Genomic DNA, 26,199 nt, shown 5'->3' with positions numbered 1-26,199 from the left:
TTGGTAGTTAAAGTATATTCAAAAGAGTGGCCAACTTAAATGTTCTCTTTGTTATTTCTCTTTAGTCATAGGTTAATCCTTTTGAGTCTTTTAACTAGAAATAATTTTTGTCTATAGTTTGTAATTTGATTTTTGTTACTATTCAGATCTTTAGAGTGGCTTTACTTTAGGCTTTTTATGATTTTTATTTTAGCATAGTTTTAGATTTACAGAATAATTGTCAGTATAATCCAGAGAGTTTCTGTATAGCCCACACTGACTTTCTGCATTACTAACAGAGTGGTGTGTCTTATTAGTCATAAGTAATGAACCAATAAGGATACATTATTATTATTATTATTATCTAGAGTTCTTACTCAAGTTTCTTCAGTGTTTCTCTAAGAGATATCTCTTCTGTCCCATTTATTTATTCAATCTTTTAGTTATATCAGTATGTACTCTACTTATAAAAATTTATTTTATATTTTGTTTTATAATCTAATAATAGTTTATTTCTTTTACTCAAACTATTTTAGCTTTGGCTACAAGGAGCCCATTAAGTTGGCTCCTGTGTTCCTTTGAAATTCCCATCATTGAAGTATTTTTGTTTTGTTTTAGCACTTTCTTACTTTCTTGTATTATAAAATAATTATAATATAAAATTTTATATAAATTATATAAAATTATAAAATAATTTGGGAATAGTACAGATTTTTTACAGATAGCTGGAGTATGAAATTAGTTCAAAGTTAATATAAGCATTTAGTCATATATAGATAAGACTCTTATAAAGCATAATATATTAAAATTAAGACAGCATCAAAATATAAAGACTAAAATGTGTCAGAAATAAAAAATAATGTTTACTACTGTTATAGGTTAGATTTTGTCCCCAAAAGGATATGCTGAAACCCTCATTCCCAATGTTTGTGAATGTGATGTCATTTGGAAATAAGATTTTGCAAATGTCATCAAGTTAAGTTGAGGTCATACTATATTAGGGTGGACTCTAATTTTGGCTGATACCTTTATAAAGAGAAGAAAGAGACACCAGACACACAGAATGAAGATGTCCATGTGAAGACAGGGGTAATGATTAGAATTGTTTTCTCACAAACTAAGGAAGACCTGGAACTACCAGAAGCTGGAAGAGGCAAGGAAGGATCTATGCTTAGAGAACTGCAGTGAGCATTACTCTACTGATATCTTGATTTTAGACTTCTGTCCTCGAGAACAGAGAGAAAATAAATTTCTGTTGTCTTAAGCCATATGGTTTCTGATACATTATTATGGCAGTCTTAGGAAACTTATGTAACTTAAATGTCAAAATTCAAAATACTACTTTGAGTTCTTGATGGGTCAAATGTATATAAAAAATACATGACGGGGCGCCTGGGTGGCTCAGTGGGTTAAGCCGCTGCCTTCAGCTCAGGTCATGATCTCAGGGTCCTGGGATCGAGTCCCGCATCGAGCTCTCTGCTCAGCAGGGAGCCTGCTTCCCTCTCTCTCTCTCTGCCTGCCTCTCCGACTACTTGTGATTTCTCTCTGTCAAATAAATAAATAAATAAAATCTTCAAAAAAAAAAAAATACATGACAGTAAGTGTCACAGTAAAATGTAGTTTTAGAAACCTTCTATTTAATTTATATTCAGTGCTAAACTCTGTTCTAGTCTGTAATATGAAACAGTTAATATCTTCACTTTATTTTATTTTATAAAGATTTTTATTTATTTATTTCTCAGAGAGAGAGAGAGAGAGAGATTAAAAGTGCACAAGCGGGGGAAGTAGCAGGCAGAGAAGGTGATAGGCAGAGGGAGAAGTAGATCCTGGCTGACCATGGAGCCTGATACAGGACTTAGTTCTAGGACCCTGGGGTCATGACCTGAGACGAAGCAGACATTTACCCGACTGAGCCACCCAGGGTCCCAATATCTTCATTTTATAGGTAAAACATTTTATGAAGTGAAACTTAACACAGTTAAATGGTTAGCACAGTTAATATGTATCCAAGTGAGAGTATGAAATTTGAGTCATTATAATTAATAAATCTGAACACACACACACACACATACACACACACACACCCCTGTCTACCCTTGAATCTCTCAGAAGGTCTTTGTATCTGTATACTTATTTTTTCCCTATCTTTTTATCCATCCCTTTATCCATCTTTCTATTTTCTCCCTCCTTCTCCACCCCAGTCATTCTTATCTCTTTATCTCTGTTCTTTTCTTTAAAATGTTTCCATGTTTCAAAGAAGACATATGTTTAGTTTTTGAGTGGCTGTGGAGTAAAAAATAATCATAGACGTCTAAATGAAACGCTGAATGAAGTTTCTCCAAAGAAGACTTAATATGTGCTCTTTAACCAATGAAGGGAAATTATATAAAAAAATGAATTTCTACACTTTAAAAAAATTGTTTTGGTTTATCTGTTTTTACAAAATAGGCATAAAGAATTCTTGAAATGGGAAGAAATAAAACTTAAAATTTTAGATGACAGAAAATCACCAAATACTGGATGTTAAAACCTATAATGAATGCTCTAGGGTATTCTTAGAGACAAAGTTGGAGCTTTATTTATTTTTTTTTTTAATTTTTAAGATTTTATTTATTTATTTGACAGAGATCACAAGGAGGGAGAAAGGCAGGCAGAGAGAGAGAGAGAGAGAAGCAGGCTCCCCGCTGAGCAGAGAGCCTGATGCGGCTCTCAATCCCAAGACCCTGAGATCATGACCTGAGCCAAAGGCAGAGGCTTTAACCCACTGAGCCACCCAGGCACCCCAAAGTTGGAGCTTTAAATACTCCTATTATTTTTTTAACAATCATAAAAATACCTGTGTTCAGCTCAATTACTAGTTACAGTGGAAAAAACAATAATTTCTCAGTGAATCAGATTGGGATTCTACATTGACCTGGAGATTATATATAGGCAAGCTTTTACCATCCTTGGTCAAAATCTAGGCATGGAGGGAGTAGTAGCAGAATTGTGTCAGAAAGAGAGGTGGAGATAAACATGAGGCCACCACGTAAGAATGATTCTGTAAAGAGTGAACAAAGGAAATACAAACTTCAACCTCACTCCCTTTTCTCCTCTGACTTGCTCCCTGAGATGCCTATTGGCTCAACCCTACCCGAATTGAAAACATGAAATCCATTGATATGGCCATTATAAGTGAGCCACTAGGAGAGAGAGGAGGTGTCTGTCAACAGATAGGCAGTGGATTTGAAGGGGAATATTGACTTAATTGTCATATATACTTAATAAATTACTTCTTTAATTGAATCCTGACTGATACATACCTGGTGGTTACATTGGCAGAGCTTAGAGGGTTAAACTGCTAGGACTCTCACTGTTCAGTGGATAGCCTTTCACTTAATCTCACTATTTTAAATGAAAGTTCTTCCACTCAGAAAGCTTCATTCCTGGAGTTCATGCTCAGCTTCAGCATCTCAGCAAATGAGAGATGCAGTATTTTGCAGGAGCGAGGGATGAGAATTATCACACAGTGCAAAAAGATAAAGAGTACTTGAATCCTACTTCTTCAGCCCCACATCTACCTTTGAATAGTGGACTTAATTCTGTGCCTTTCTGGGGTTCTAAGATACAATCAGTTTCTGGCTGAAATTTCAGTTAGGATGGGTTTGCAAAAATGTTACTTTTTTTTTTTTAATTTCCAAAATGTTGTTTATGTTTTCAATATTCATTTTGATTTTTCTTGTAATTTTAAGTCTCTTTACTAAAATTTTAATAAAGTTTTAAGACAGGTGGATGTGAAAATGTATCTCAACATTCACATCCTTTTTTATTCTTTTTATAAGATTTTATTTATTTATTTGAAACACAGAGATCACAAGTAGGCAGAGAGGCAGGCAGAGAGAGAGAGAGAGAGGAAGAAGCAGGCTCCCTGCTGAGCAGAAAGTCTGATGCAGGGCTCGATCCCAGGACCCTGAGATCATGACCTGAGACTTTAACCCACTGAGCCACCCAGGTGCCCCAACACTCACATCTATAATCTAAGCACATGTTTTAAAAATCTCATTCACCTCCAACACGTGGTGGATACTAATCATAGAAAAGAAAAAGAATATGTCACTATTTTTATTATTATTTATCACTTTAATTCCAATAGAATTACCATGCAGTGTTATATTAGTTGCAGGTGTATAATAAAGCGATTCCTCCATTCTGTATGTCTTAATAAGTGTAATCTTAATCCCCTTCACTTTTTTCACCCATGCTCCTAACCACCTCCTCTCTGAGTCTATTTTTGCACAAGTCTTTATTATAAATTATATAAAATTACTATCAGGGTACTTGGATGTATCAGTCAGTTAGCCCCCAACTCTTGATTTTGGCTCAGCTCAGGATCCCAAGGTTGTGAGCTCAAACCCCACATGGGGCTCCATGAGAGGTTGAACCTGCTTGAGATTCTCTCTCTCTCTCTCTCTCCCTTTGCCCCTCCCTCCTGCTCATGCTCCCTCACTCTCTAGAAAGAAAGAAAGAAAGAAAGAAAGAAAGAAAGAAAGAAAGAAAACTACTATCACTTTTTGGAGGTTAAATTATTAATATGATGTTCAAGAGTGATGGACTCTGTGAGGAAAAGATTAAAGTATAAATGTATAAGTGATAGAGTACTGTAATGGAAAAAATTATGTCACTAAAAAGGGTATCTTTTGTTTATTTGTTTGGCTGGTTTTTTGATGACTACTCGGGTGCAAACACCAAATAACACCATGAAAGTCATAAGGCAGTGAAAGAGGTGAACTGTAACACAGATCTAGAGGAGGAAAGCATAGCATGCACCATGGAGGGGCCATATTGAAAGAGCTCCAGTGGAGTGACTCAACTAGTCAGGTGGGGAGCCCAGAGAAGAGGGAGAGAAAAAGTGAGAATCTGTAGGCAGTGCCTTTGCTGTCAGGGAGGTCAGAGTGGAATATACAGACAAAAAATAGGACGGGGTTTCATTTGGTGTATGTGGATGTCAGTAGGTCACAGGGAGGAAAGGGCAAGAAGGGGAACTTGTGAAAGGGACCAGCCATATCACACTGGTACACCTAGTCACCTGGGCAAGGTGTGCACAGCCTGTTTGTGGGAACGTTGAGACATTAGGAATATATGAAGTTCTGAAAATTCACAATATAAATACCTAGGATATTTAAGGCAGAGGTTCAAACATAGAAGATAATGTCTCTAATTTGACTGAGAATAAAGTATCTGATCTGGGCAAACCATAAAGAGAACACGAAGGGAGAAGAGATGTTAAACTCTGAGAAAACTGAATAAATATAACCTTGATAAAAGTTATGCAAGTCTTTAAGAATTAAATGATCTAACATAATAGATTTATATATAATAAAAAAAGATTAATGAACTTCAGTTTAATACTGAAATCCAAGAAGAGTACTTTGATAACAAATTTCTTTGAACTACCTTTGGATAAGACAAATAATGTACATTTCCATTTGAATGTGTAATATGTTTATAACAGATTGTTTTTTAAGATTTAATTTATTTATTTGATGGACAGAGATCACAAGTAGGCGGAAAGGCAGAAGGCAGGCAGAGAGAGAGGGAGAAGCAGGCTCCCTGCTGAGCAGAGAGCCTGATGCGGGGCTCGATCCCAGAACCCTGGGATCATGACCTGAGCCGAAGGCAGAGGCTTTAACCCTCTGAGTCACCCAGGCATCCCTATAGCAGATTTTTTTAGTGAGTTTTTTTTAATTGCTTTATTCTCTGGGGATTTAATTGTCACATACATGGAACTAATCTCTAGAAGGATCTTGTGGTAACTATAATTATATAGAAATCTATTTACTTAAAGCACATATTCTGATTTATGTTGTGATAATATCTATAAATTAATTTTAAGGCCAAAAAAGAAAAAAAGGATGAAAATGATGTGACTCTATGTGGAAGTAGACAACAAACAATTTTAACAATTTCAGGAAAAAATACATAGATTCTTTAATGATGTACTGTTAATTTTTCTTTTCTCATAAAAGTAATTTCTTTTTGCAATTTTAACGTTGCGAAATTTTATTATGCTATGACATTTTTCTTAAAATCTGTTAGCTCTTTGACCGTCTTTATGTATCAGCTCTCGATCTATGGAAATAAATTGCCCTGTAATTGCTTTTCATCACTGTTGTTAGAGGCGACAGGCTAACATGGTACTCAGGTATCACTGGTGCTGTCCTCCACATCTAGTTTTGCTCACTGTTATAAATGATGATGTAGGTCACGTGAGAAGTGTTTTACACCTGTTGATCTTCCCAAGACTGATATGCCCTACGTAAGTTCTTTTAAGCATTTGTACCCCTCAGCACAACTAATTACTGCTTAGGGATTAGCCAACTTTCTTAAAAAATTGTTTGGAAATGAGTTGTATAACAAACCTGATATGAACAATACTACAGCTTGAAATCTAATATCGTCTTGTGAACAGATTGTTTCACATGTGTTTCTTTCTCTAATAATTCACAATGGGATAAACATTATTCTGTGTTTTTGTTTAGCTTCCTCTGGAAAAGTTAAGCTGGCTGACTATGCAAACAACTGTCAAGGGCCCATAAAATCCACACAATACATTCCCTCCTTTGAAGTCAAACCTGATTCTTCCTCTTAAATACAGGAACAGAGCTTCACAGTTGTCAGAGAGGATACACTTTGTTTTTGTATCGAAAAATCTACTCTTATTGTTTATTGTTGTCAAGTAGTTTAATACTTTTCTTTGAGTAAAATATTGTACTTTTTGTATTTCTGTTAAAAATTCCCAATTCCAACAAAAAATAAAAAGGAAGGATACATTTATTCTTATTTACTTTTAGGAAATAATGTTAATATTCATATTTTATACTTTAAAAAAATTAAAGAAAGTTGTGCAGAAAGAGAATTCTTTATATACAGAAATATAAATATTAATATAATTTAGTATAATATCTTCAACAAAATGTTTTATCAGTAGAGTTTTTAATTATAAACTGAATATCTGTCACCTTGAAATTTACCTATAAAATGAGGAAAATGCCATCTTCAGGAGTTTTTGTAAATGTTAAATGAGATAATATGTATAAAGCAATTAGTAAAATTCTAGTCATGGTATAGATATTCAATAAATGAAAATGTTTTTAGGTTTATGGATTATAATGATTTTATAAATTTTATGTCTAATTCTGATGATTAATGATTATTTTAATGTCCTTTCCATTATATACACTAGGGAGCATTTCAGATTTCCAAATTGATATATTAGTAAAATATTAAAATTTGATTTAGTAATAAATAGGCAAAACAGGAAAATGCAATAAATTGTATTTCTTATGCAAATTAGGACAATAAACTATAAGAAAAAGAAATATGGTTGAAGTATGTAAATGAGCAGAATGAAATGAATTACTGCAAAATATAAATTATCCAGACTGATGTTTACTTAACTACAAGACCTATAGGAGAGAACTTTAATCTTCAAGAAGTCTCTGGAAGCCTAAAATTGTAAAAGACAATGTTAGTCCTTTAGATTCAGGAAGTAAAAACCGTGGCTCTATCTTTAAAGTATAGTTAAAGCAGTGGAACAGTTATATAAATGATTAATATGGTTGGTGTATTCTGGAAAACTATGCAATTATGTTTAACTTAAGTTGTCTAATTACATAATTGATACCAAGTCAGACACATAGTTGACAGATCTTTGTTGCCCTCTTTTGCATATAAAATCAGAGTAGGTAATGCAAATTATGTTTTGTTTCCCCCTCAATGTACATATTGGTTACTTTTAAAGAACATGCACAATCTCCACAATACTTGGGCTTAGAATTTTATAACATGTTGCTGACAAATACAACTAGATCATACATCTGGAAGATATCAAAGTGGCAAGCAAGGGAAAATCATTGCTTGTGTGGCTTTTAAGTAAATAGTGGTATTCTTAGCATTGATCAGAGAGGACTTCCAATATATTCCATGCTCCAGAGAGTTATAAATTAGTGATACTCTCAGAGTGATTTATTATTAGACTGAAATGCTACATAGAAAAGGTTTTTTGCAATTGATTTTATAGTTTGAGATTTTGAAAATACATCTTATTCAAATTCTTTCTCTCTATAAGTGGATGTTCAGTAGTACAGATTCTTTCTTTTACAGTAATTGTCATACTGTCAAACAATTAACCAAACTTTTTATTTTTATTTGCTTAATTAAAATTTACAAAAACAAAATCTCTACTAATGTTTTATAATTCATTCAGACTTTTCTAATAAAGTTTAGTGTACCCTAAAGGACATAGTATCTAAACACTACTTCTCAGTTACAAAGAATGCTGAAGAATAGTAATTTTCAAATGGTCTGTTGTTTGTCATGCCCATTTGGCCTGATTCTAGTCATATTAATTAAAGTCATCTGTTGTTGGGGTGACTGGGTGGCTCAGTCATTTAAGTGACTGCCTTTGGCACAGGTCATGATCCCAGGGTTCTGGGATCCAACCCTGCATCAGGTTCCTTGCTCAGTGGGGAGCCTGCTTCTCCCTCTCCCTTTGCCTGCTGTTCCCACTGCTTGTGCTCTCTCTTTCTGTCAAATCAAATGAATACACAAAATCTTTTTTAAAATGTCATCTGCTATTGTAAATATATTGAAAAGACAGAATGTGGGAAACAGATCAGACATTTAATTTTATAAATTTTGTTTGCAAAAAAAAATTGTTTTCATCAATTAGTCTATACTACTAATATTTTCATGTGTGAGAAGCATATCTTATACAGAGAGTTGTGAAATAGCCTGCTTTCTAGTCATTAGAATGGCACTGAATTTTTCTATATGCTACAGGTTTAATTTCCTACTAGAAAAAGCAAGCAGACTGAGATGTTCAAACTTGAACATTCATTTTAAAGTAAAGATACATAAAGAAAACACTCAAGGAAATAGAAGGCCAGTATAATTACGTAATATACAGCAAAAATTAGCTTAAAATGAACAATAGACCTTAACACAGAGGCTAAAGCTACGAAAAACATTAGAAGATGGGGCACCTAGGTAGCTCAGTCGTTAAATGTTTGCCCTGGGCTCAGGACATGATCCTTGGGTTCTGGGATTGAACTCTGCATAAGGCTCCCTGCTTAGCGGGATGCCTTGCTTCTCCCTCTTATATTCCTCTTGCTTGTGTGCCCTCTCTCACTGTCTCTCTCTCTGTCAAATAAAATCTTAAAAAAAAAAATTAGAGGAAAATAAATTAGAGGACTGCTCCGTTATGACCTTGAGATTGCAGACAGTTTATAGATAGAACATAAAAGGCATTAATTACAAAATTAAAAATGAATTTAAAAATGTAGAAATATGATAAGTTGGACTCCAGGCAAGTTACAAACTAAAAGAAAATAATACTTGCACACACACACACCCCTAAATATATATCTGACATAGAATTCATATCCAGAATATACAAAAAACATTTACAATTCTATAATTAGAAAACAATCCACACTTTTTAAGTGGTGAAAGATTTGGACAGTTTACAATATATGATCTACAAATTTCCAACAAGCACTTAAATAGCTACTCTATATTTTAGTCTTCAGAGAAATAGGAAAATAATACAATGAACTATTGCAACACAGTCCCCATTATGTCTAAAATTAAAAAGATTGCTAATACCAAACCTTAGTGACAATATGGAGGAACGGGAATCCTTATACGTTGTTGGTGAGGGTATAAAGTGGCACAGCCACTTTGGAAAACAGTTTGGCAATTTCTTACAAAAATTAACATAGACTCATCATAAGACCCAGTAATCTTACTCCTAGGTACCGCTCTACAGAAATGAAAACATGCCCACATAGAATCTTGTGTTCTACATGCAGAGCAGGTTTATTCATAGAAGCTCCCAAACTGAAACAGCTAAAAATTCATCAACATAAATGCATAAATAAATTGTGATATGTACTTAGTAATATAAATCCATGAACAGCTAATGGACACAAAAATATGGATGGAACCATAGACGGAATCATAGAGAGCAACATCTTAATAAGAAAGATGCCACACCCAAAAGGATATACCTGTTTGATTTCATTTATATGGAATTTTGGAACAGGCAAAATTAGTCTGTCATGACAAAAAGTAGATCAGTGTTTACCTGGGGTTGAGGATGGTTCTGGAACTGACAAAAATATTTGAGCCAATTCAAAATGTTGTATACCTTGAGTAAGGTAGTGTTTGCATGATTATTTATAGGTATCAAAACTCATCAAGCATTGTACAAAATCACTATATTTTGGTATTATACTTTAATAAACACTTAAAACTTAAAATGTAACTGCATACAATTAATTATATATTAATAGTTATTATAGGTACACTTTGTTTTATGTAAAATTTTTGTTGAAACATGGAATTGCAGTTTCATATACTGAATACTTTTTGAGTGTATATTGGCACTGCATTTCATCATATTCAACGTTTATTGGACATACTGAATACCAGAAGGTTATTTTAAGGTCTGGAATATAACTTTACTGTTATTTATTATTATAAAAAATTTTAGGTGCTATAATTTATTTTACAACACCATCATGCCTAAGTCAGGAATTGCATTTCTAATTATTAAAAGTTTTCCCACTGGAAAACAGGATCCATATTGCACTGTTTCTTTCATGATGCAGTAGAAAGGAAAATTTAGAACAAATGAAGATCAGAAATTGTGCTTAAATTTTTGCCATAGTAATCTACCCATTCTGAAGTTTCTGAACTTCTTTACAAAACAATGTAATCTAAATCACTCAGAAGTTTCACCATTTGGTCACATGCAAATGCAGGATGTCATCATTTGACCTTGGCATGACATTTCAGGAATTTAATAGCCCTGGAAAGAAATATTTTAGTATCAGAAGAGGTTTTTACATATACAGCATTTCCCAAAACACTAGGTAGCTATATCCCTTTCGTTGAGAAACTGAAACTATGAAATAGTATATTTTATTTTGTTAAATCTAACTATGACAGAGCTACACTATTTCCAGATCTGAAGTTTACCATATATATGATGTTAGAATAGCATTAACATTTCTCTCTTTAATTTTTTAATTTATAAAATGGGTATAATCATATCTATTAGTACCTTAAAATATTTTGAAGATCATGTAAAATATTTTGATAGCTCATGAGCACATAACAAATGTGAAATCTGCCTATGAAAAAGCATTTTGGGTTTTATTGGCTATGAAAAGCAAAAATTGATTTTGTTACTTTTATAAAGCCTCTTATGATCTTAATAACATACCTAATTCTAAGTTTTAAAATTAGTCCTTAAGTTAGGAGTGTGGCCTTAATGGCATGTTTCTTGATGTTTTTAAGTGATTATTAAGTCATGAAGGTAGAGTTAAGGCAGATAAAGTGTCTAATTGGGTATTAAGGCTTTTTTGGCCAATACATTTATATTTCTCTACCATTGAAATTTGGAAAAAGCTATATTGATATATGTCTTCATGTATTATGTAGTTTAATTTTTTTAATGCTTTAAATAACAAAAATAAGCTTGTCTTGGTATCAGCATGACATACAGACCAATGAAAAGGATGAATGATTAATTGATGGCGTTCATTTACAGGGATATGTTTAACAAATACTCTACCTGGTATAGTGTGTTTTAGATATTGGGAAAATAAATAGCAATCAAACTGATGAGAATTTCTGCCCTCATGAAGTTTATATTCTGCTAGTGGAAAGGGTAGAAAAAATAAATAAAATATATGTTATAACTTGTTTTTTTTTGCCTCCCTAATAAGAGATACCACCAAAGACAATAGTAATTGTCTGATGCGGTTTTTAAAATAAGATCTTATCAGGAAAAACAACTCACAATTTAAAAACCATGGGAACTTACACACGCAACACATGTTCTGACACAAAGAAGCTAGTGGGAGGGCAAGAATCATGATGGCTAGTTCTTAATATGAGCTATAGTTATTGCACTGCCCCATACAGCAAGGTAATTCTCCAAGTGTCAGTCTGACCCCTGATTAAATAAGCCAAGATACTGAAAATGCAGGCCCTATGAAGATTTGCTGTACTTACAGAGTGTTTACCTCTACTATATCCCCTCCATGTGCAGGTATATTTGTTGTAAAGGGAATCAAGCTGATCAAGAGATTACCTTGGGAAAAGGGCATAAAATTGAGGAATAATCCCCATTATTGCCTTTTATACCTTTCCCTTTTTACTTCCACATACCAAATGTATAGGTCTATTTTCTTAGTTTCTGATATATACTATGCTTACTTTCATAAAATTTTATGTCTAAGCTAAAAATCAATGAAATATGTCATTGCTGTTTAGAAATTTTGAAGTCAGTGTTCAATAATTTTCAACGTGTGGATCCTGCTGTGGATCTATTTCTGTTGTCTTATTATTCCTGGTTCTTTTCCTTAATATACCTAGCCATTTTTTATTAAAAGCCAACTATTCTATGATGATCACAGAAGCTCTGGATAATTGGTGTGTTTTTCTTTCTCATCCTGTTCTTTGTCAGCAGCTACAGTAGGAAGAGATGTCCCCAGTCTTCCAGGAACTAAGATGCCTTGAATCAAGGTGTGGACAATCATAAGTCTTGTTCTACCTCTGATATTAGTTTAATCGCAGGGTGTAGATCTTGAGAGGTCCCGACTGAGAGCCTGTGAATTTTTCTAAGGCCATTTCTTCACTCATCCATTTCTTCACTCGTCCATTTCTTCTTACTCTCCACAGGAGTAAGAAGAGCAAAAGCTGGGGCACCTGGGTGGCTCAGTGGGTTAAAGCCTCTGCCTTCGGCTCAGGTCATGATCCCAGGGTCCTGGGATCTAGCCCCGCATCAGGCTCTCAGAAAGCCTGCTTCCCTTCCCCTCTCTCTTTGCCTGCCTCTCTGCCTACTTGTGATCTCTGTCAAATAAATAAATAAAATCTTAAAAAAAAAAAAAAAAAAAAGAAGATGAAGAAGAGCAAAAGCTCCACTTGGGTTTTCTGTCACTTCCTGTTTGTTTTCTTAGGCATGTCATGAACAGCTTAGGAATCACAAATATTTGTGAAGAAAATCAATGCACAGAATTAGTAAACCTCCTGTTTACTAAGATATTGACCCTGCAAGTCCTGTCTGCCTCCAAGTAGTCTTCATGCCCATGAAATAATAAGAAATATACAGAGATATGTAGTCTCTGGTCATGGTTTCTGCTAGCATTTCTGGTAACATTTCATCTTTGCCCTGGGTTCCAGACATGGACCTTCTCAAACCCTTGGAATTTCTTGGGTGATGGGAATGCCTTTTATTTTAATGAGACAATGATTGAATGGGTCTGGTCACTAGAAAAAAATCAAGCTACAACTAGCTTGTAACTCTAAACCCTACCTCATCCTCCAGAAACGGAAGAAGGGCTAGAAGATGAATTAATAATCCATCACGTCTGCATAGTGAAGTCTCCATAAAAATCCCAAAGTATGATGTTCAGAGAGCTTCTGAGACAGTAATGAGCCCCAAAGCCACATGGACAGAAGCTCCTGTGTTTGGGACCTTTTTAGATGTCACCCTTGTATCTCTTCATCTGGTTTTTCACCTGTATTTTTTTTTTTTTTTAGTCATATCCTTTGTAATAAATTGGTAATTTTAAGTGAACTATTTTCCTTGGTTCTGTGAACCTGAGGAGGAGGTTGTGGGAACCTCTGACTGGTAACCAAGTGGGACAAAAGTTGTGGGTAACCTAGAGACCCATTACTTGCAATGGGATCTGAAGTGGGGGTAGCAGTCTTATGGGACTGAGTCTTCAACTCTTGGGTCTGAACTATTCTGGTTAGTGTCAGAATTGAGCTGAATTATAAGACACATAGATGGTATTGCGGAATTGGTCAGTGTGGGAAAACACACACACACACACACACACACGCACACCCACCATCTGATGTCCTCCCTAATAATTCAAATTCTGTCACACATGTTTTCAGATGCCTGAAAAAATATCCTCAACTATTTTATTCAGCTATGCTTGTTTCTAGTGGGTAAATGATTTTGTTATTAACTATCCCAAAAGAACCAAAAATGAAAGTCTAGAGTGTTTATGAGTTTAAACATGGTACCCAGAGCCATCTTACTAGAAGAAATAATGATAGCAAATTTCTCATCAAATGCCTAAGAACTAGTGACGTACATGATAATAGGAAGATATCTGACAGGAAAGGCATAGGAAGAAATGTGTAATTAATTTCTCCTTCCAAAAGGTTTTACTTTCATTTCTTAATGTCAGACCATATGAACAAGAATTTTAACACAGGGCAAAGGAAATTTCATTTTAATTTTCTGTACACTATAACCCTGTTAGATTTTTCAAAAAGTGTTACACCATCATAAATTAGCATTTTAGCTTCTTTCCTCCTGTGAACATAATTAGAGAACTTGAGTAAACTACCATAACTTAGAACAGTATGAACTAATATGAAAAGAGTAAAAAATTAACTCAACGATGACATTCTTATTATTTTACCTGGCATTGCTGGATAGGGCCCCCCTCTCTTTCAATTGTCTATACTCTGGACCAATTCCTTGCTAATTTCTCCAGATGACTTTACGTTATTACATTCAGATATGCCTTATTCCTACTTGTTTCACTGGAGCATATAGTGTTTTTCTCGTTAAGTGCAGGCTTCTTATCGATAGGATATAGGCATTATTGAAGTATTTAGATCCACCATTTTTGAAGTTTTAGATCCACCATTGATTACCTTAAAGGCATAATTTTCAGAAATTTTCAGAGAAATTTTGTAATCACTATCAAATGACCACATTTTTCAGTCAACCCACTTCAAATCCATGCTTAGTAATTAAAACTCTATGCTTTGCAGAGTACAAGTTAGCATAAGCATTTCTTAACTGGCAAAATTTTGTCTTAAAGCACTTATTTCTTTCTGAAAACTATAAATCAAATGGCATTGCGATGTACATTGAAAAGCAACCACATTATTTTAATGGCTTTGTTTTATAAATTGTTTTTGAGATATATATATATATATATATATGGCACTTGAAATTTATTTATTTATTTTAATAGGTATATGCTTGCTATTGGTATGTTAAAGGACACTTGAACTGTATGAGATTTCAGAGGGGCAAAAACATGTCATATCAAATACTATCAACAAAGAGCTAATGAGAAATAATTCCACAAATGTTTGTTTCTCTTTCTTGCATGAATAATTTAAATTCTACTAACAATTATTTAAATTTCAAAATTATATAATACACCTTTACCTCATTTATGTTCCTATACCATTGTATAGTATCAAACAGCCTAACATTCATACAATCATAAGCATAAGATGGTCACCTACATAGATTTCCATTTATATATAAGTATCAGTGAAACATGACATCTTTTACATTGAGTGAGTTATTTTAATCTAACAATAAGTAAGTCATAGAAGAATAGTAGGATGTCCTATAGTATAAAGGACAATTACTAAAAGTAGGGTAATTATGATATGATTAATCTTTCTATAAAGTTATTCGTGGCCCATGTACCTATGTATTTGCTTTTAAAAATTCATATCTGTAATATTTTTATGTTGCTAGTGGTGCATATATCTTACCATATAATATGATACCAGTTAACCATAAATTAATATGTTATGCAGTAAACATTTCCTCTCTATCCTTCTTAATAGTAGAAATGTGGAATTCTCCATAAAATAATTGCAATTTTAAAAATATGATTTTGCATAAGCTTTCAGTCCTTACCTCTAAATTAGCTTATAAAAATATTATGCTCTAAGGATGTATGTATTCATCATTGATTTTTCTCTCTGATTCCTTATTTTGCCAAGTTTGGGCTCCAGTTACAAAACTCAGGCTTTGTATTTTGCAGTTTTTTGCATTTTTTTGAGATCAACTTTTTTTTTAGGTAGACTATAAATAAAATATAATGGAGGTCAAGTGTATCTCTGATTTTTCCTTCATCACTTTTTTCCCTAAAAATGCTCTTATCTTTAACCAGAGCCAACAAGAATTTAAGATCTACCTTGAAAATTAGGGAACTATGTTATAAATTACAGTTCGCTGATTCTCATTGAAACAAATTCTCTTACTCAGAACTAATTTTATATTGTGACTACTCAGTATTTAATAAACATTCTGAAAAATAGTTTTCTTTCAGATTATATGACTGTATGTTAGAAAAAAATTTCTTTTGTTTTTACTGTGAAGCACAATATGGGAACTAAAGAAAAATTTAAGGTAACCCACAGCCACAGGCACACCTCCTTCCCCTTCCAGTCATTACCCGTTCCCCTGTTACCTTTCCCCTGTTATGCAATAACATTGCATTGGAAACTAAAAGAAAAAAAAAAGAAAGAAAAGAAAAGAAAAAAAAAGAAAGCATTCTACTTGAATAATATAACTAAGAGTTAAAAAAAATGTTTACATATTAGAAACCGTATGATGTGTATTTTATATCTAATCTCCTTTAATGATGTCTTTGAGATTCATACATAATATTATAGGCACAGTGGTTCATTTATTTTTATTGCTGTGTATAAACTTTATCTCAGTTGATCAATTTATTCTCATTTCTTTTGTTTTGGCTATTGCAAAAAGATGATGACATTAACTTTCTTGTATATGTCTTTTGACACAGATTTACACAATTCTGTTGGGTATGAGTTTTAAATTGCTGAATCACATATTATGTATATACTCAACATTAGTGTATATCACCAAACAACTTTTAAAAGTGATTTTATAGGGGTACCTTGGTACCTCAGTCTGTTAAACATCTGCCTTGGGCTCCAGTAATGATCCCAGGGTTCTGAGATCAGCCCGAAGCTGGGGTCCCTGGTCAGCGAGGAGCCTGCTTCTCCCTCTCCTTCTGCTCTCCCCCGCCCCACTTATGCTCACTCACTCTCTCTTGTGTTCTCTCTCTCTCAAATAGATAAATTAAATCTTTTTTAAAAAGTGATTTTATAAATTTACACTAACAAAGAGAGTGAATGGAAGTTTCTTCTGTATAGCCTCTCGCCTCACTAACATTTTGTATGTCACACATACAATTCAGAATCCCAATGTAAATTTAATTTGCTTTTCCCTAATTGTGTATTGCCTCGGTTAATGGTCCATTTTTTATGTATTACATTTTATGAAGTGCCTATTCAAACATTTTGCTCAATTTCTTTTTTTTTTTTTTAAAGATTTTATTTATTTATTTGACAGAGAGAAATTACAAGTACACTGAGAGGCAGGCAGAGAGAGAGAGAGAGAGAAGGAAGCAGGCTCCCTGCTGAGCAGAGAGCCCGATGCGGGACTCAATCCCAGGACCCTGAGATCATGACCTGAGCCGAAGGCAGCGGCTTAACCCACTGAGCCACTCAGGCGCCCCTCAATTTCTAATGTGGCATCTGCTTTGTTCTTAATTTATTTGTAATCAAATAGTTCCATATTTATTAGAGATGTTGAAAATGTAGTAAAACCTTCCTACACAGAAATCTCTAGATTCAGACGGCTTCTATGATAAATTTTGCCAACAATTAGGGAGAAAATATATCCATTCTATTAAAAACTCTTGCAGAAAATTGGAAAGGAGAGTATTTCTCTAATTACTATATGAAGCCAACACTGTCCTGATGTAAAAATCAGGCAGGAAAATTCAAAGAAAATTTTATTACAGATCAATATCTCTCATGAACACAGATATAATAATTTTAAAAATTACTCCTGTAAATATTAAAAGTTAATTTAAGAATAATTTACCATTAGCAACCTAAAAAAGAGAAAAAAATAATTAATATTCTCAAGAGATGCACAAAAACATTTTATAGAATCTAACAACAATTCTTGTTGAAAACTTTCAGCAAATTAAGACTAAAATGGAACTTTATCATATACAATAAAGCTACATTTAATATCATATTTAATGATGAAAGCCTGGTTGATTTCCACCTAAGATCAGGAACAGGAGGACTACATATATTCAAAGTGATAGTGAAAGCTCTTTCTACTGTAACAAGAAAAAAATAGTAAAAGTCATTCAGTTTGGGAAAAAGTTGTAAACCCGTCTTATTCAAAGAAAACATGATATTTTATGTAGAAAATCTAATGAGAGATGCAACAAACAAAAATAAACTGCCAGAGGGGTGCCTGGGTGGCTCAGTGGGTTAAAGCCTCTGCCTTCAGCTCAGGTCATGATCCCAGAGTCCTGGGATAAAGACCTGCATAGAGATCTGTGCTCAGCAGGGAGCTTGCTTCCTCCTCTCTCTCTCTGTGCCTCTCTGCCTACTTGTGATCTCTGTCAAATAAATAAATAAAATCTTAAAAAAACAAAAACAAACAAACAAACAAAAAACCTACCAGAACTAACTAGTGACTTCAGAAATGTGAAGGAAAAAAGGTTGATCTTTTTACTTATAAAAAACAAGAAATTGAAATTAATAAATCAATAACTATTGCAATAGTATTGAAAAATAAGACAGTAATAAATAAAACAAAGATGTGCAATCCCTTTATTCTAAAAATAAGTGTTGCTATGAGAAATCAAAGATCTAAATTAATGAGCTATAGAATGTTCATGGGTTAGAGGACTACAAATAGTTTATATTTCAGTTCTCTCCCAACTGATGTATAAATTCAACAAAATCCCAATTCAAATATCTCACAATTTTGTAAAAATTAGTTCTAGATTTCTTCTGGAGAAGTTACATGAGCCTAAACTTTGAGAAAGAATAAAATTGTAAGACTTAACATTATCTTGTTTTAAGACTGTTATAAAGCTACAATAATCATTGTATTATGGAACAGTCATAAAGACAGATAAATTGATGATTGAACAGAATAGAATCCAGAAACATACCCAAAAGTACATAAATGTATGATTTGTGACAAACATGCAAGGCAATTTAAGTGGGGAAAGTATATTTTTTTCTTTCAAGAAATTGTACTGAAATGATCAGATATCCATTTGCAAAAAATATAAACCTTAATTCATACTCGATACCATATACAAATTTAACATAAAATAGATCACAGATCTAAATGTAAAACTTGAAACTATAATATTTATTGGAGTAATCTATCTGGGTTTGGAAAATATATTTTTAGATATGATGCATAAGGTTGGTAGGTCAAAGAACAGTTGAGACTTTGTGAAAATTAAAACCTCCTCTTTAAAAGACACTGTAAAAAGGGGCTCCTGGGTGGCTCAGTTGGTTAAGCCTCCAACTCTGGATTTCATCTCAGGCCATGATCTCAATGTGGAGCCTGCTTAAGATTCTCTCTCTCCCTCTTCCTCTGCCCCTCTGCCCTCCGAGAAAATGATTATTATATTTTTAAAGTAAAAGACACTGTAGAAAGAATGAAAAGACAAACCATAGAATGAAAAAAATATATTTGCAGGTCAAATATCTGATAAAGGATTTGAATCTCGAATTGATAAAAAAAAACTGCTAAGTGATTTGTTTAAAAATGACTATAGCCTTCTCAATATATTGCTCCCACTTTTTTGGTAAGTGATTCTTTTGTCTAAATTTATAAAACGATTTTCCTTAATACCCTAATATTTTTGTCCACTTATATTCTTCAATGGTGCATTGGCAATCCCACACTCAGACATTACAAATATTAATGACAGTTCCACACACAGGGGGAGAGCGAATTGACTGGAAGACTGCAAGCCTAATTGCCATTTCTGGAGTATTCCATTTTATATTTCTCTGGGGACTCTATTTTCAGTGCCAATAAGTCACATCAGGTGATGTTGATAAAGTAATTGATTGCATTGGTTTCAATGTGCTCTGCTTTATGTATAGAGGGATGAACAAGTTTATTTGTAACAACTGAGGTTTATCGATACCCTTACCCATTTAAAACTGTTCTGTGAGACATCAAAAATGATGGTTAACTTGTATGATGCAAATCACTTGGGGAGACTAATTTCTACCTTAAATGGCATATGTTCTATCTTTCTGGGTAATTGAAATGTTTTTATGGAAAGAAATGAAATCTAATTGGCTGGATTATAGCAGTTGATTTGACTTCCATACTAATTTGAATTATCTGGTATCAGATTAAATATATTGTTTCACTAGTTTGTCTGATGCTGTAAGTAGCCAAAAAACCATTGGGCTAAATAAATGGCTTCAGAGACCTTCCGTAGGAGTTGAATAATTTGTCTTTGTTGGTTGAATGCCCTGGGATTCTGGGCACTCTCTCAAACCAAGAATTTCAGGTGGTTGTGGTAATGTTGCCACCTCTCCACTACCTTATAATCACACTTAATTAGTCGCAGCAGGTGGGAGTAGCTGGCACAGTTGAATAGCTCTACTCACTCCACCAACAATTGGCTATTTGTTCAGCAAATGAAAAGGACTCAGCATGAGAAAGGAACAGACAACAGCTAGGCAGTAGCTGGTGTTCCACCAAGTCATCTATTCTTTTTTTCTTTTTCCACTATAGAATTTGTCCTTTTTTAAAAGATAAATTGGTGTATTACCTTTTCTAGGTAGGTAAACTGTGTGTGTGTGTGTGTGTGTGTGTATATCTATACACATATATATATTCATATATTCAATATGTATACATATATTCAGTATGTATCTTTTACCTTTTAAAATGTATGAATTGAGAGGCACCTGGGTGGCTCAGTGGGTTAAAGCCTCTGCCTTAGGCTCAGGTCATGATCCCAGGGTCCTTGGATTGAGCGCCGCATCCGGGCTCTCTGCTGGGGGAGGGGGGAGCCTGCTTCCCTTCCTCTCTCTCTACCTGCCTCTCTGCCTACTTGTGATCTCTGTCTGTCAAATAAATAAATAAAATATTTAAAAATAAAAAATAAAATGTATGAATTGAAATTGGATTTTTTTTTCTTGGCTAGTGAAAATCCTTTTCTTCCAGATTCCTACTTCAATGATAAAGTATATATTAAATATAATTTTTAAAAGAATGAAGGGCAGGGCACCTGGGTGGCTCTGTGGGTTAAAGCCTCTGCCTTCAGCTCAGGTCATGATCCCAGTGTATGGGATGGAGCCTCACATCAGGCTCTCTGCTCAGCAGGGAGCCTGCTTCCTCTTCTCCCTGCCTACCTCTCTGCCTACCTCTGTATGTCAAATAAATTTTAAAAAATCTTAAAAAAAAAAAAAAAAGAATGAAGGGCTTTGTAATGTGACACTGTGTTCTAGACATAAGAGACATAATAAGGACTTCTGGAAACCTCCCGTTGAAATTCTTTAATAAGTATCTCATATATATATATATATATATATATATATGTATATATACTATTAGTTTACCAATATAAAAGCAGAGAGAACCAGGACTACTTCTGAGTTTGAAATAAAGTTTTTTCCATTTAGAAACAATAACAATTTGTCAATATCTGATTACCTCAAAATGACACCACATTTGTTTTTTTCCCTTTGGGTCCTTAAAATAATGATTTTTATAACTGAAAGTTGTTTATTAAGATAATTACTTACTATAATTATTATTTTTCTTTGGTTAGTTTTATAATAAGCCTCATTTTATTTCTTTTGGTGTCCTTTTATATATTCTTTAACATTATTTAATATAAATATTAAATATAATATAAATATAAATATTATATAAAATGGAGGTTTTGTCTAAGGAAAAACATTTTTTTTTAATTCCTAGGCAATTTTGGAAGAGAAGTGTGACAAAACTAAGTTCTATGGCTTCTGGTTTTAAAGGGAGCAAAGTGGTATCTTACATAGACTAACAGAAAACTTGAAATTTACACTATTAATAATATTATTGTGAAAAATTTGATTAATGCCTGAATCTATGTAATAAATTTTCTAACTGTTATTTTCTGGGATTTTTCTGAGAACAATCTTTGTTTCTAGGAATAATCAATTTCTCTTCCCCTCAAAAAAACTATAAGTCAAATAAGGAAAATAGAATTATTAACATATTTTAACAGAGTAAAAATAAACGTGATTTGTTTGGGCACCTCTGAATTAAAATAGGTTATTGTTTAAACAGTACTTATTTAATATAGTCATATATAATATAGCAAAACATTTATGTGTTAAAATATGTGCTGATGCAACTTATAAACATTTTCACTTCAGTAAATTAAATTCACGTACTTGTGATACATAGCTTGGATTTTCAGAACTTAAATATTCTTCCCATCTTTCAGATTTTACAATGAGCGACTGTATGTTTGATTTCCCCCAATTCCTTATCCCTCAGTTACACAAACATAACAAATACTGAATTTTGTATTTATCACTGCTTTAAGTAAAAAGAAAATTTTGCCATTGTGCCATATTATCTTTTTACAGTACAGCATCAGCTATATCTTCTCATATGTTTCCTGTCCCATTTGAAAGAAACCTAGATCTATATTTTTTGACACAGCTGTGAACAGCATTTTGGGCTAGACTTTGATATGGAGAAACATGTAATATTTAAAAGGAGGAAGGAAACCCCATCAATCGCCAAAGATGATTTTTAACTCCATATTTGTGTTTTAATATAAATAATCTATTGAATATGACTACCAGCCAGTGAAAATGCTATGCATTTTCCTGAGATTTCAGCAGCCACCTGGTATTCTGACATCAATACAATTCTCCCTGCCCTTTGCTTCCCCCCTCTTTTTTTTTTTTTTAAAGATTTTATTTATTTATTTGACAGAGAGAGATCACAAGTAGACGGAGAGGCAGGCAGAGAGAGAGAGAGGGAAGCAGAGCAGAGAGCAGAGAGTGCTGAGCAGAGAGCCCGATGCGGGACTCGATCCCAGGACCCCGAGATCATGACCTGAGCCAAAGGCAGCGGCTTAACCCACTGAACCACCCAGGCGCCCTTGCTTCCCCCCTCTTAAAGGAATTCTGTAAACTTGAAATTTCCTATATTAATTTCTTTCTGCCTCCCATAGAGATGTTTCTGTGCTTCTGTCTGTACCTCAATGATAAACAATATAAATATGAATCCAAAACAAAATGTAGGTTTTTTTTTATTTTTTTGAGACTTAGAAATGGCTATTTAAGTCTAAATTGTCCATGACTTGTTTTTTTACTCAACATTAAATGTCTGTTATCCATCTATGATGTTTTATGTAGATGTGGATCTTTAATATTTAAGTTTGTAAAATCCCCCTTGTATGAGTTTAGCGCTATTTCTTATCTACTTTTTGTGTTGATAAACCTTTGAGTTGCTTCCACTTTTATTTTTCCTTTTTGTTGTTTGTTTGTTTGTTCTGTACTATAAGCAAGGTGGCCAGCTACATTCTTAAGAAGTCTCCTGATCCATGTCTGCAAGTTTCTCTAGTTTATATACACAGAAATTAAATTACTAAAGTGGGGAGCCAGCACTTTCAATTTTAAGCAGTGATACTATATTGTTTTCAGAATCGATTGCAATGCGAGTATACCAGAAGTGTTCCTCTCTTATATATTTGCCTAGTAATGGCATTGATGTCTTACTGGTTATTGACAATCTAATAGATTTAAACTGGTATCCTACTATAGTTTTAGTTCACACTTCTTTAATTATTGATGAAGTTCAATATTTTGTCTATTGTTAATTATTTTATTTTTGTGAGCTATTTGTTAATATGACTTTGTCAAATTCTCCAATATATTATTTTTCTATTACATATGAATTTGTTGGAGTTTCTTATACTCTCAGGATATAATTTCATTGAAAATGCATTTATTTCAAATAATTTCCTTCATTTTGTAGTTTGTCTTTTCACTTCCTTTTTGATGTCTTTTGAATAAAAGAAACTTTTACAAGTTAGCTTTTTATATCTTATTTAATAAAATCTTTAATTCCACAGAAGTAAAGATATCCTCTACTCTTAACAAAAGTTTAAGATTTTGATTTTCATTTCTTTGATGTAATGTAGATCTTCTCGTCTCTCTTCCATGTTTTTTGATCTCACCATAATATTTTTAATATTAAGGTTTTTGTTTTCCATGATTAGAGCATTCATTTCTAAATGTATTATGTTAGGGTTCAAATCATCCTTATTATTTTTAATGACATATTGTTACTCCATTACTTATATTTCTTCTTTTATTTCTTTAAACATGTTAAACATACTTATTTAATATTATAAATTTAAATTTCAGATATCTGAAATCCTTGGTGATCTTAATATCTTCTTTATTTTTTCTGATTCTCACTCATGGTGGCTTTTTTCTTGTTTTATTTTGTTGAATTTAATCTGAGTATAGTCTGAGGGTCTAAACTGAGAAATCTTTGGCCCAAGCAAAAAGGATTTAAAATATCACTTAAGTAGGAACCACACTGTGCTGATGAGCATCTGTTCACCAGGGGTTTGAGAAATTGGCTGTGAGTATTTGTTTTTGTTTTTTTCCCCCAAAATCCATCTTTGTACCACATTAGCTCCAGTTTTCATTTTGTTTTTGTTTGTTTTTTAAAGATTTTGTTTATTTATTTGTCAGAGAGACAGAGGCAGACAGAGGGAGAAGCAGGATCCCTGCCCAGCAAGGATCCTGATGCAGGACCCTGGGATCATTACCTGATCTGAAGACAGATGCTTAACTAACTGAGCCACCCAGGAGTCCCTTGTTTGTTTGTTTTTTAAGTAGGCTCCACATCCAGCAGGGAACCCAACATGGGGCTTGAACTCACAACCCTAAGATCAAGACCTAAGCTGAGATCAAGAGTCAGATGCTCAATCAACTGAGTCATCCAGGTGCCTCAGGCAAGCTCTTAAATATTAGGCAGGTAAGGTAAGTTTCTCATCAATTATATCATAATTTTATATTTTGGATTAATGAAGTTATTACTATCTTTTGATTCCTTGCCAGCTTAATTCTTTTTTCCTTGTCCATTTAATCCTAAAGTGAGTTAAAAATTATAGGACTCCTAAAATTATAAAAATAGACAAACTGTGAGAAAGATAAATGATAACACACTTAAATAGCCTACATAATACTCTTTGTTAATATTATTACATATAATCTACAGAAATTTATGCTTGTTATTTCCATGGTTTTGTCTCTTGATTTGTCTGTTATTTTATTACATATGTACATGTAGACTGCTCTATTTACAGGACCACAAAGAACACTCAAATATAGTCAGTCATCTTACAGATTACCTAAAGAGACCAGAAGTCCATAAAATTTGGTCTGTGAAATTGGGATAATCTATTTAAGAGGTAGGATATACAGTGTACATGAAATCACTCTGGGCACCTTTGGGTAAATTCTAGTGGGATAAGGAGCCATCCATCAAAAGAGCTGAAAATTTACAGCTCTATAAGAGGTCTATATGACAGTTGATTAGGAAAGACATACTAGATATACTAAAATAAAGTACAAAAACAAAGTAATGTCTTCCATTAGGAGTATGCTTGACATAACAGAGCAACAGGAATTTATTTATCTAACTATAAAGAGATATTCTTCCAATGATATTCAGTTTTAATAAATGACTTTGTTAATAAAATCCCAATTGATATCTCTGAAAGAGTTTTTGGTGAAATCTGAGAAAATTTCTAAAGTCCATCTGGAAGAAAACCCAATATTATTAATAACTAGCTTATTTTGGGAAAAATTTAAAAAACAATGATTATTAAAGCTGGGGAAATATGCATCCCTCAGGTATTAAAATATATTATCAAATTGCAAGAGTGCAGTGTATAATTTTAAGGAATGTGAAAATAAGTTAAAAGAATAAAACGGGAACAGTAGAAATAAAATATGTAGACAGGTTTTCAGCTGTGTGTAAACAAATGCAATCATATCTGATAGTAAACTCGTAGATAAGAATCTCTTAGTTATTCTAAAGTATATTAGATTTTTTAAAAACTTTTGGACCTTTCAGGAATAGGCAGGTGCTAAATGTTCTGTCAGTCTTCTACATATGTTGATCTGCTTAATGGAGAAATTTAGTAATGTGTGCCAACAGCCACAAATTTGCTTTTGGAAAACTTTAAGCCTTTCTTATATTTCTTATTGTAAATTAAAAGTTTAGTTGATTCTTAAGCAACTTCCAGGAAATAAGTACATAAAGAAATGTCTAATCTGTTGTGACAATAAGACATAATTCTAATTTTTCAAAGTTTTGGCAAGTTATTTAAATAAGTAAACAAGGAAGAATTTTTTTCCCACATTGGAATGTATCTTGAGATTGAAATTTTACTCCATATCTGAAAATTCACTTAATTTCTTTAAAAAAATCACTTAATTTCTTTCATTATCCCAGAAACTGCTTGCTTTTTTAATGTTTGTATA

The sequence above is a fragment of the Mustela erminea genome, chromosome 1 (genome assembly GCF_009829155.1).
Source record: "Mustela erminea isolate mMusErm1 chromosome 1, mMusErm1.Pri, whole genome shotgun sequence".
Taxonomy (NCBI): domain Eukaryota; kingdom Metazoa; phylum Chordata; class Mammalia; order Carnivora; family Mustelidae; genus Mustela; species Mustela erminea.
Note: the sequence above shows the minus strand (reverse complement) of the source record.